The 13,278-nt window shown below is 40.5% G+C and overlaps 1 pseudogene; it reads left to right on the top strand.

The window, feature by feature from the left end:
- Positions 1-497: 497 nt before the first annotated feature.
- On the top strand, positions 498-1,010 carry LOC108403013 (translationally-controlled tumor protein-like; annotated as a pseudogene).
- The last annotated feature ends 12,268 nt before the right edge of the window (positions 1,011-13,278 follow it).

Below are 13,278 nucleotides of genomic sequence, written 5' to 3'. Positions count from 1 at the left end.
AAATCCCAATGACAGTTTTACATAAGGAAAAAAAATACTAAAAGCCACAACAAAGAACAACAAAGGAACCCAAATGGCCAAAATAATCTTGAGAAAGACAACACAGCTGAAAGCCTCACTTTTCCTGATTTCAGAACATATTACAAAATGATAGTAACTAAAACAGTATGGTACTGGCATAAAGATAACACATAGACCAATGAAACAGAATAGAATTCAGAAATAAATCCACACATATATGATCAAATGGTCTCTGACAAGGGTGCCAAGATTACACAACAGGGTAAAGATAGTCTCTTCAACAAATGGTATGGTGAAAACTAGATATCCACATGCAGAAGAATGAGATTCGACCCTTACCTTACACCATTTACAAAACTCAACTTTTCTGCCCACTCCCCCTTCCCCTGAGCACCGCTCCTGGATGCACTGCACTTACTTGGAGCTCTGGGCTCCTGCTGAGCTAGTGCCACCATCATCTACCCCCAGCTGCCATCATGATTATCTACTGGGACCTCATCAGCCATGATGACATGTTCTCCAACATCAACAAGATCCAGGAGATTGTGGTCAGGATGTACCTGGAGGTAGAGGGGAAGATGGTCAGTAGGACAGAGGGTAACATTTGTGACTTGCTCACTGTAGCAATGTCTCCACTGAAGGCCCTGAGGACAAAAGTATCAAAAGCACAGAAATCACTGGTGTTGAAATTGTCATGAACCATCACTTGCAGGAAACCAGCTTCACAAAAGATTATATGAAATCAGTCAAAGGCAAAATTGAAGAACAGAGACCAGAAAGAGTAAAACCTTTTATGTCAGGGGCTGCAGAACAAATCAAGCTAATTTCATAACATCCTTGCTAATTTCAAAAACTATGAGTTCTTTATTGGTGAAAACATGAATCCAGATGGTACGGTCGCTCTGCTGGACTACTGTGAGGATGTTGCAACCTCATATATGACTTTCTTTAAGGATGGTTTAGAAATGGAAAAATGTCAACAAATTTGACTATATAGCTCTATCACCTGTCATTACCTGGCTGCTACTTTGCATCCACAAAACACCAGAACTTAAACAAGTGGGACTGATATCATCCTGAGCTCTTCATTTATTTTGACCTTGATTTATCTGGAGCAGAGGCATTATTTTAAATTAAAAAAAATATTTCATGTGCATTGTCTAAAAATAAAATGCATTTAAACTCATGTGAGAATTCCTCTTAGTTTAATATATATTTAAATCCATCCTGAATAGTGTTCCTGGAGAAGCTAGAGCCTGGTTGTAGACTACTGCTAGAAAGTATACAGCAGTATATACTGTATATATAAAGTATATATAAAGTATACAGATAACTTCTACAGTGAAAACTATTTCTGGGACTGGAATATAAAAACTAAGAATCAACAGTCTTAATTCTGAGTGAAGTAAAGGGAAAGACCATGCTTATAGCAGTGCCAGCATTTGACGTGGATTCCTTACACATTTCATCACCTACAAACGAAAGTAGTTAACTCTAGAAGAGAGTACCAAAAGAATCAAAAGCGACTAATACAGGTGGGAGAAAAAAAACTATTCAAAATGGATTGAAGAGTTAAACATAAGACCTGAAAGTAAGATTCCTAGAAGAAAACAAGAAAAGCTTCACGACATTGGTCTTGGCAAGGATTCCTTGGATATGTCACCAGAAGAACAGGTAACAAAAGCAAAAATAGACATGTGAGACTACATCAAACTCAACAAGATTCTCCAGAGCAACAGAGTAAAAAGGCAACCTGTGGAATAGGAAAAAATTGCAAATCATACATCCAATAAGAGGTGAATATCCAAAACATATGAGGAGCTCCAACTCAGTTGCAAAAAATTAAATAATACAATTTTTTAAATGGGCAAGGGACTTAAATACATATTTCTCCAAAGAAGACATACAAATGGCCAACACATATGTGAAAAGGTCTCAACATCATGAATCATCAAGGAAATGCAAATCAAAACCAGTGGTATGTCACCTTACAACGGTGAGAATGGTTATTATCAGAAAGACAAGAGATTACAAATATTGGCGATGATGTGGAGAAAAAAGAACACTGTGCACTGTTGGTGGGAATGTAAATTGGCACAGCCACTATGGAAAACAGTATGGAGCTTTCTCAAAAAATCAAAAATAGAACTACCATATGATGCAGCAACCCCACTTTTGGGAATATGTCCAAAGGAAATGAAATCAGTATTTTGAAGAGGTATCTGCACTGTGATGTTCACTGTAGCATTATTCACAATAATCAATATATGGAAACAACCTGTCAATGGAAGAATAGATAAAGAAAATGTGACATGTACACACACATACATACACACAGAGAGGAATATTATTCAGCCCTTAAAAAGAAGGAAATCCTGTCATTTACAGCAACATGGGTGAGCCTGGATGGCATCATAGTATGGGAAATATGCCGGTTCCAGGAAGATATATCTACTTTATTTCACTTTTATGTGGAATCTAAAAAACTGAACTCATAAAGTCAGAGAGTATACTGGTGGTTGCCAAAGGCTGGGGTTGGAGGTAATGGAGAAATGTTCAGATGAGTAAGTTTCAGAGATCTGCTCTACAACATCACGCCCATAGTTAAGACTGCTATATTATATATTTCACAATTCGTTAAGTGGGTGGATCTCATGTAAGTGTTTTTACCACAAAAAAAAATTTACAAAAAACAAGCAATACTCAAGGGAGGGTTCTCAATCAGCCTGACTCCTAGATAAAGGAATGTGATTCAGAACTCCAACCCTTGATAGACAAGTAGAATGTATGACAAATAAACCTGTGTTATTTAAAGTAATAACTTTAAGCAAAAACATGAGCAAAAGATAAGAGTTCCCTAAAAAAGATATAAAAACAGCCCTTAAATATATGACAAGATGTTTAACTTCACTCAACGTGAGAGAAAAGCAAATTAAATCTACACCATTTCTCACCTAACATTATCAACCAAACCAAAATCACTTTGTAACATTCTGTTGAGGTTGTGGAGAAACAGGCCCTTTCATTTTCCCAAGAGCGGACTCCTTTTCATCTTTTAGGTGTCAAGTCTGATGTCACCTCTTCAGAGTAACTTTCATTAATCACACAATCCAAAGAATCTGAAAATACATTGTTAATTGCCTACCTATTTATTTCTTGCCCCTTCCCCAGAAAATACACTCACTGGAGGCAGGGACCTTGTCAGTCTTGTTAAATGCTGCATCCTCTTTATAAATGTTCAATAATTATACAAAGAATGAATGAATGATAGATCTCTACAGGCTGAAAGAAATGCTTTAGAGAAAAAAATCTAAGATTTGACAACTTTAGAAGACAGTATTTATAAAGTCTATAAATATGGATTCTCTTAGAATTCTAAAGGCAGTTTGATATATCAGCAATTCTTAAGAAAATGTAGCAGGAATGAAATTCTAATTTCTATAGGTTACCTTTAACATTCTTATTTTAACATACAATTACTTTTTCTCACAAAGTGGTCATGATGTATTGTAATTATAAGCCTCAAGAAGCACATATCACTGTGTCTTTAGAAAACATATAGCAAGGTTATCTCTGGATGGTGAAATTATAGATTTTTGTGGGTTTTTTCTTTGGGATTTTTGGCATTGAGCATGAATTATTTCTGTAATTAGAAAAAGGCAATAAATGTTATGTTTTAAAGGGGAAAAAAAAGAAGTATAGCTCAAGAAGCCAGAAGAATGTTTTATGTGAATACATTTTATCCCAACGTCTATCAGCCCAAGCGGCAAAATTGGGAAGAAAAGGCCAGGTGTTTGCCTCTTCACTGCTCAATTCAATATAGGAAGTTGTTGTTGTTGTTTTCAATGTTTCCTCTCAAATGCTAAGACTGGTGTTCCCAAGCCTTAACAAATACATTTATGTAGGTGAGTAATGCCAACCTCAATCTGGCTGGACAAGCAGGAAATTAAAGTGCATTTAAAAAATAAAATTCACTTTTGAATATATGCACAAGAATGATGTTTTCCAAACTGGCAGAATCAAGTTTGCAACTTGGGTACTAAATACAAACACAGATTCTTGGGTTCCAGCACAGAATTCCAATCAAAATCCCCAAGATCAGTCTAGTTCGGGAAACATGAAGTTAGAACTTGGAGTTAAGCTTGGTCCTAGTCCCCATCCATCTCAGGAATCCAGGGAAGATTCATTTTTGTAAGAAAGCCTTTATTTTCTTCCAAATGCAGTGCCCTGTCATCATGCCAGAGCCCCACATTGATTGTCAAATGGCGTTAGCTCAGCCAATGCCCAAAGGAAAATAGATAGGAAAATAAAGGCTCTGAACTTATCACACTGGATAACTCATCACATAAACCAAGAAAGGGATTTTTATGCATTTGATTTTTATCTAAATCCTATAAAATCATTGTTTATTTGGTTATATTTCCTGTGAACATTTATAGCATTTTGAATTCTCTCACAAATCAATATTATTTTCTCAATAGCTTTGGGAGAGACTAAAAAATTATGATTAGCTATCAACAAAGCATTCTGCCACAGGGATACCATCTTCTCAAAAATCTACTGACAAATACAATGCAGCCAAAGGCTCAGCAGTTGTTCCGTTGCCAGAGCTGCTCAGAGAAAGGAAGAGGCTGGGCTTTGCCCATTTCTCCTTGCTGCCATTATACATTCTTTGAAACCCATGTGTTTGCATGTGCCCTGAAAGAAAACTAATGAATTCTGCTTCCTCCCCTGACAGCAATTCGAGCAGAGCACAGGCGGCAGTGATGCAATAGGCGTGTGACGCATCATGCCCGCAGCTCCGCACCTGTGTCACCGCCGGCGGGAGCGAGGTGGTGTGACATAATAGTGCTCAGCCCAGGGATAAGGGAGCATATACACAAAGGAAAACAAACGCATGGTGCAATTCATTTATATTAACAATCAATATGTACGGTTTATATAAGTCATGTCCTAAAATGTTGTATCTTATGATAATGGTTAACAACATCATATAAATATCTGTAGCTTGTCCGCTCATCAGAAGGATAAAATCCTTCAGGCTGTAGAGCTTCTCTTTCTGTGGCAATCAAAAAGGCAACCAGTTGCTTATATGCCAGAGCATATGGAATACCATAAGCTGGTCTGGGTGCTTCTCAGGATTTAACCAGAAGAACCCATCTGGACTCACTACTATGCTCCATTTTCTTTTGGACAGTAATCAAGAAGGCTCTTCCTCCTTATTGTTTCGAGCCCACCACATTTCAAATAGTGCAACCAACCTTCTCTCCCAGCCATATCTCTAGAATGAAATCCTGAAGGAAAGGATCTCAAGAATACTGGGTCCCATTCACTCTACATACCAGTTAGTCCTGCTCCCATCCCAACTACCCAGCCAGCCAAGACACCTGAGCCCCTCACAGAGCCGGAAACTACTGTGCCCGCCAGCATGGCCGGGCGCACTTTCCTCCACTCTCTTCCCCTCCTCTCAACTTAATCATAATAGTTCAGTTGAGAAGCCAAAACCTACTTAGGGGTTTAAGTTAACCAAAAATTCAAAAGAAACTGTATAATTCCACTCAGGAGGCAGAAACCAAACCAGTAATTTAAACAGGGAAAATTCAATATACAGAGTTAGCTAGTAAAAGGTAATTAACTACTAATGGGATAAAAGAGAACTCTATGGAATACAGGAATAGCAAATGTAGGGAGCAGCTGCTCCCCCCCACTCTAGGACTGAGGGATATTATCCAAGGAAGGAACAAACTTGAAAGAGACCCCACCCCCATTCAAGACTGAGATTTTGATACCATTGGAGAGGGTTTGCCTGTAGCCCACTGGATAGCAAAGATCCCTGGGGTGCCATAGGCAGAGCTGGTTCACAGCCAGTGGTCCACAGTGACGAGCAGGAAGCCATTCACCAGGGTACTGGAGAAACTCCCTGAATGGTACCACTGGGTCTCACATATATCACTAGTGGCCATGTCATGAGAGCATCACAAACCAGCAAGATAAGCCCCTTCCTCTGCTATGCCTTGCACTGTCCCTGTAGCACCCTTTAGTGACCAGACTTAGAACTGCCACCCGGCAAAAGAAATCTTTACAGGATCAAGCTCCAGTATCAAAAAGCAAGGCATCCACCCCCTATGACTTCTATTTAACATCCTACTGGAAGTCCTAGCTAATACAATAAGGAAAGAAAAGGACAAAAATGCTATACAGACAGAGAAGGAGGGCAGATAACTGTCTTTGTATGCAATGTGATTGTCTACACAGAAATGTCGAAGAATCAACAAAAACACTGAAATGAATTAAGTGATTTAAGCAAGGTATGGATACCAGGTCAATATACAAATTCAATAACTTTCTTATACATCAGCAAGGAACAGCTGAAATTTCAAATTAAAAATAAAACACCATTTACATTAACACCATTTATTAGGTATAAATCTGACAAAATGTGTACAAGCTCTATACGAGGAAAATTACAAAACTCTGATGAAAGAAGTCAACAAAGATCTAAACAGAGAGAGAGTCCAGGTTTATGGATATGAAGACTCAATATTGCTAAGATATCAGTTCTTGCCAACTTAATTTATAGATTCAGTGCATCTCAAATCAAAATCTAGGCAAGTTACTTTGTGAGTATTGACAAACTGACTCAAAAGTTTATATGGAAAGGCAAAAGACCTACAATAGCCAAAACAATGTGGAAAATAAGCAATAAAGTTGGAAGACCAACACTACCTAATTTCAAGACTTAGTATAAACCTATAGTAATCAATACAGCATGGTATGACAAAAATAGACAAATAAACTTCATGGGCAAAAATAGGAAGCCCATAAATAGATCTACGCAAATACACTCAACTAACCTTAACAAAAGAGCAAAGGCCATTCAATGGAGAAAGGATGGTCATTCTAACAAATGGTGCTGGAAAAACTGGACATTGACATGCAAAAGAAAAAAAAAGAATCTAGACACAAACTTACACCTTTCACAAAAATTAACTCAAAATGGATCATAGACCTAAATGTAAAATGCAAAATTATAAAACTTCTATAAGGTAACATGGGATAAAAACAAGGTGATCCTGGTTTGGCAATGAGTTTTTAGATACAATACCAAAAGCACAATCCATGAAGGAAAAAACTCATATGCTTGACTTCACTGAAATGAAGAAATTTTGCTCTGCAAAAGATACTGTTAAGGGAATGAAAAGACAGGTTACAGACTGGGAGAAAATGTTTGCAAAATATATCTGGTAAAGAGATCTCTCAAGATGGTGGCATGGGTAGGGCAGCAGAAATCTCCTCCCAAAACCATATATATTTTTGAATCTACAGCAAATACAGCTATTCCTAAAAGAGACATCAGAAGATACAGAACAGCCAGGCTACATCTACATCTGCGAGAACTCAGCATCTCATGAAAAGTGTAAGATACACAGCCATGACCCAGTGGGACCTGAGCACTTCCCCTACCCCAGCTCACCGGTGGGAGGAAAAGAATCAGAGTAGGGAGGGAGTGGAAGCACAGGACTGCTAAATAACCAGCTCTAGTAATCTGCACCAGGAGCACAGATACACATCTCATGGTGTACTGGATATTAGAGAAATGGAAAAGTAAAATCTGAGACAGAGACTGCAAGTGGGTCCCCACAGCCGGCTCACCTGGGACAAAAGAAAAGCCAGCACTGTAAAAGTCTTAAAGGGACAAAGGTTTAACAATTGGACAAAGTTGTACCTGTATACTCAGCCCAGCAGGCTGGGAATCTAAGGAACTTCAGGCACACTAACCCCCTGGGTGGCACTGCAGAAGCCAGTCATGGCAAGAAGCAGCCTGCCGTTCATCGCCCAATGCCAGCGCCTACCGTTCATTGCCCCCCTGCTGGCGCTGCAAGCAAACCGGCTGACCTACCACCGCTGCGGAGCAGCCAGGAAGCAGCTCTGCCTACAGCAACCGCAGAGTCTTCTCCCAGCACGCAGCTAACTATAACAGACCCAGAGGCTGCCCCTGCGTGCAGCTGCCCAGCACAAGCAGAGGAAGCTGGGGAAACATCTGGAACTCACAAAGGGGAGCCATTCTCGCAGGAGAACACACCGAGTGCATCTACGCCCCCCCTCCCCGCAGTGCCCTAGGCTATTCCAAGGGCTGCCCTGCCCACAGCAGCTCAGGAGATTAACCCAGAGACTACTCCCTGTGGGCAGGTAACATGGACAGGCAGCAGAGAAGGGCAAGGTTACAGCAGGCAGTAAGGGACTCTGTTCTCCCAGCTGACACATGCACCACCTGCCGGCGATCACTTCTATATCCAAGAAAAGGCAGAAGAACTTGCTCCAGTCAAGAATAACTCAAACAACACCAGAGAGAGGGCCTGGCAAGATATATATAACCAATCTTCCTGAAAAAGATTTCAAAATTAAAGGCATAACGATGCTGATGGACCTGTAGAGAAATATGCAAGAGCTAAGGGAGGAAGTCTAGAAGGAGATAACAGAAATGAAACAGTCAATAGAAGGACTTAAGAGCAGACTATATGAGGTGCAAGAGACTGGTAATGGAAAAGAAATCAGAGAACAGAAATACAGAGAAGCTGAGGCAGAAAGAGATAAAAGGATCTCTAGGAATGAAAGAATATTAAGAGAACTGTGTGACCAATCCAAATGGAACAATATTCACATTACAGGGGTACTAGAAGAAGAGAGAGAAAAAGGGATAGAAAGTGTCTTTGAAGAAGTAATCACTGAAAACTTCCCCAAGCTGGGGCAGGAAATAAGTCTCTCAGACCATGGAAGCCCAGAGATTACCCAACACAAGGGACCCAAGGAGGACAACACCAAGACATATAATAATTAAAATGGCAAAGATCAAACATAAGGACAGGGTATTAAAGGTAGCCAGAGAGAGAAGAAAGATTACCTACAAAGGAAAACCCATCAGGCTATCATCAGACTTCTCAGCTGAAACCCTACAGGCCAGAAGAGAATGGCATGATATATTTAATGCAATGAAACAGAAGGGCCTGGAACCAAGAATACTGTATCCAGCAAGATTATCATTTAAATTTGAAGAAGGGATTAAACAATTTCCATATTAGCAAAAGTGGCGGTAATTTGCCTCCCACAAACCACCTCTACAGGGTATTTTAAAGGGACTGCTGTAGATGGAAGCACTCCTAAGGCTAAATAGATGTCACCAGAGAAAATATAATCACAGCAAAGAAAGCACACCAACCAAATACTAACTAAAAGCAAAAAATAAAATCAACTACCCAAAAAACCAGTTAAAGGAAACACAAATCACAGAATAAAACACCTAACATATAAAGAATGGATGAGGAGTAATAAGAAGGAAGAGAAATCATCAGAGTGTGCTTATAATAGCATAATAAACAAGTTAGTTAGAAAGTTAGATAGTGAAGAAGCTAACTGTGAACCTTTAGTAATCATGAATCTAAAGCCTGCAATGGCAATAAGTATGTATCTTTCAATAATCACCCTAAATGTAAATGGACTGAATGTACCAATCAAAACACACAGAGTAATAGAATGGATAAAAAAGCAAGACCCGGGAGGCGGAGCCAAGATGGCGGCATGAGTAGAGCAGTGGAAATCTCCCAAAAACACATAGAGCTATGAAAATATAACAAAGAAAAATCTTCCTAAAATAGAGACCACAGGACACAGGACAACATCCAGACCACATCCACACCTGCAAGAACCCAGCGCCTTGCGAAGGGGGTAGGATACAAGCCCCGGCCCGGCGGGACCTGAGCGCCCCAACCCCTGGCTCCCGGCAGGTGGAAAGAAACTGGAGCAGTTTTTTTTTTTTTTTTTTTTGCGAGTGCTTTTTGGAAGCCTTAAAGGGACAGGGACCCCGTTGCTAGGGAGGCAGGGTGGTGGGACCGGTGAGTGGGTGCCTGGGACCGGCACTTGAGGACGGAGGAAATCGCGCGTTTTTCCCCTTTTTTTTCCTCTTTTTGGCGAGTGCTTTTTGGAAGCCTTAAAGGGAAAGGGACCCCGGTGCTAGGGAGGCAGGGCGGCGGGACTGGTGAGCGGGTGCCTGGGACCGGCACCTGAGGACAAAGAATATCCCGTGTTTTTCCCTGCGGTACCGGTGGATGGGTGCCTGAGACCGGAACTTGAGGACGGAGGAAATCGCGCGTTTTTCCCTTTTTTTTTCTCTTTTTGGCGAGTGCTTTTTGGAAGCCTTAAAGGGACAGGGACCCCGGTGCTAGGGAGGCAGGACGGCAGGACTGGTGAGCGGTTGCCTGGGACCGGCGCCTTAGGACAAAGAATATCACGCGTTTTTCCCTGCAGGACCAGTGGGTGGGTGCTTTTTGGAAGCCTTGAAGGGACAGGGACCCTGGTGCTAGGGAGGCAGGGCAGCAGGACCAGTGAGCGGGTGCCTGGGACTGGCGCCTGAGGAAAAAAAAAAAAATTACGTGTTTTTTACTTTTCTTTTTTTTTTTTTTTCTGTTCCCTCTCTCATTGTTGCTGTTGTTGTTTTGGTTTGGAGAGTGCTTTTTGGAAGTCTTAAAGGGGCAGGACAGGACACTTAGACCAGAGGCAGGGAATCTGGGGATCTCTGGGCACTCTAACCCCCTGGGCAACAGGGAGCACAGAGGCCCCTTACGGAGATAAATAGCCTCCCGGTCACTCCCCCTCCAACGGGACTCCACCATTTTGGAGGAGCAGCCCCAGCCAGGCCACACCCACAGCAACAGCGGAGATAAACTCCATAGCAAACGGGCAGGTAGCAGAAGACCTGTCTGCGCACAGTTGACAAGCATAAGCCACTAGAGGTCGCTATTCTCCCAGGAGAAGAAGGACACAAACCAACAAGAAGGGAAGCTCTTCCAGCGGTCACTTGTAACAGCTCTGCAAACTATCTCTATCACCATGAAAAGGCAAAACTACAGGCAGACAAAGATCACAGAGACAACACCTGAGAAGGAGACAGACCTAACCAGTCCTCCTGAAAAAGAATTCAAAATAAAAATCATGAACATGCTGACAGAGATGCAGAGAAAAATGCAAGAGCAATGGGATGAGATGCAGAGAAAAATGCAAGAGCAATGGGATGAAGTCCGGAGGGAGATCACAGATGTCAGTAAGGAGATCACAGAAGTGAAACAATCCCTGGAAGGGTTTATAAGCAGAATGGATAAGATGCAAGAGGCCGTTGAAGGAATAGAAAGCAGAGAACAGGAACGTATAGAAGCTGACATAGAGAGAGATAAAAGGATCTCCAGGAATGAAACAACACTAAGAGAACTATGTGACCAATCCAAAAGGAATAATACTTGTATTATAGGGGTACCAGAAGAAGAAGAAAGAGGAAAAGGGATAGAAAGTCTCTTTGAAGAATAATTGCTGAAAACTTCCCCAAACTGGGGGAGGAAATAATCAAACAGACCACGGAATTACACAGAACGCCCAACAGAAAGGATCCAAGGAGGACAACACCAAGACACATAATAATTAAAATGGCAAGGATCAAGGACAAGGAAAGAGTTTTAAAGGCAGCTAGAGAGAAAAAGGTCACCTATAAAGGAAAACCCATCAGGCTAACATCAGACTTCTTGACAGAAACTTTACAGGCCAGAAGAGAATGGCATGATATATTTAATGCAATGAAACAGAAGGGCCTTGAACCAAGGACACTGTATTCAGCACGACTATAATTTAAATATGATGGTGGGATTAAACAATTCCCAGACAAGCAACAGCTGAGGGAATTTGCTTCCCACAAACCACCTCTACAGGGCATCCTACAGGAACTGCTCTAGATGGGAGCACTCCTAAAAAGAGCACAGAACAAAACACACAACATATGAAGAATGGAGGAGGAGGAATAAGAAGGGAGAGAAGAAAAGAATCTCCAGACAGTATATGTAACAGCTCAATAAGCGAGCTAAGTTAGGCAGAAAGATACTAAACAAGCTAACCTTGAACCTTTGGTAACCACAAATCTAAAGCCTGCAATGGCAATAAGTACATATCTCTCAATAGTCACCCTAAATGTAAATAGACTTAATGCACCAATCAAAAGACACAGAGTAATAGAATGGATAAAAGAGCAAGACCCATCTATATGCTGCTTACAAGAAACTCACCTTAAACCCGAAGACAAGCACAGACTAAAAGTCAAGGGATGGAAAAACATATTTCAGGCAAACAACAGTGAGAAGAAAGCAGGGGTTGCAGTACTAATATCAGACAAAATAGACTTCAAAACAAAGAAAGTAACAAGAGATAAAGAAGGACATTACATAATGATAAAGGGCTCAGTCCAACAAGAGGATATAACCATTCTAAATATATATGCACCCAATACAGGAGCACCAGCATATGTGAAACAAATACTAACAGAACTAAAGAGGGAAATACACTGCAATGCATTCATTTTAGGAGACTTCAACACACCACTCACCCCAAAGGATAGATCCACCGGGCAGAAAATAAGTAAGGACACACAGGCACTGAACAACACACTAGAACAGATGGACCTAATAGACATCTATAGAACTCTACATCCAAAAGCAACAGGATATACATTCTTCTCAAGTGCACATGGAACATTCTCCAGAATAGACCACATACTAGCTCACAAAAAGAGCCTCAGTAAATTCCAAAATATTGAAATTCTACCAACCAATTTTTCAGACCACAAAGGTATAAAAGTAGAAATAAATTCTACAAAGACAACAAAAAGGCTCACAAACACATGGAGGCTTAACAACATGCTACCAAATAATCAATGGATCAATGAACAAATCAAAATAGAGATCAAGGAATATATAGAAACAAATGACAACAACAACACAAAGCCCCAACTTCTGTGGGACCCAGCGAAAGCAGTCTTAAGAGGAAAGTATATAGCAATCCAGGCACACTTGAAGAAGGAAGAACAATCCCAAATGAATAGTCTAACATCACAATTATTGAAACTGGAAAAAGAAGAACAAATAAGGCCTAAAGTCAGCAGAAGGAGGGACATAATATAGATCAGAGAAGAAATAAACAAAATTGAGAAGAATAAAACAATAGCAAAAATCAACGAAACCAAGAGCTGGTTCTTTGAGAAAATAAAGAAAATAGATAAGCCTCTAGCACAACTTATTAAGAGAAAAAGAGAATCAACACAAATCAACTTAATCAGAAATGAGAATGGAAAAATCACGACAGACTCCACAGAAATACAAAGAATTATTAAAGACTACTATGAAAACCTACATGCCAACAAGCTGGAAAACCTAGAAGAAATGGACA

The sequence above is a fragment of the Manis javanica genome, chromosome X (assembly GCF_040802235.1).
Source record: "Manis javanica isolate MJ-LG chromosome X, MJ_LKY, whole genome shotgun sequence".
In the NCBI taxonomy this organism is placed as follows: Eukaryota; Metazoa; Chordata; class Mammalia; order Pholidota; family Manidae; genus Manis; species Manis javanica.
Note: the sequence above shows the minus strand (reverse complement) of the source record. Positions and strands in the feature narration are given on the sequence as shown.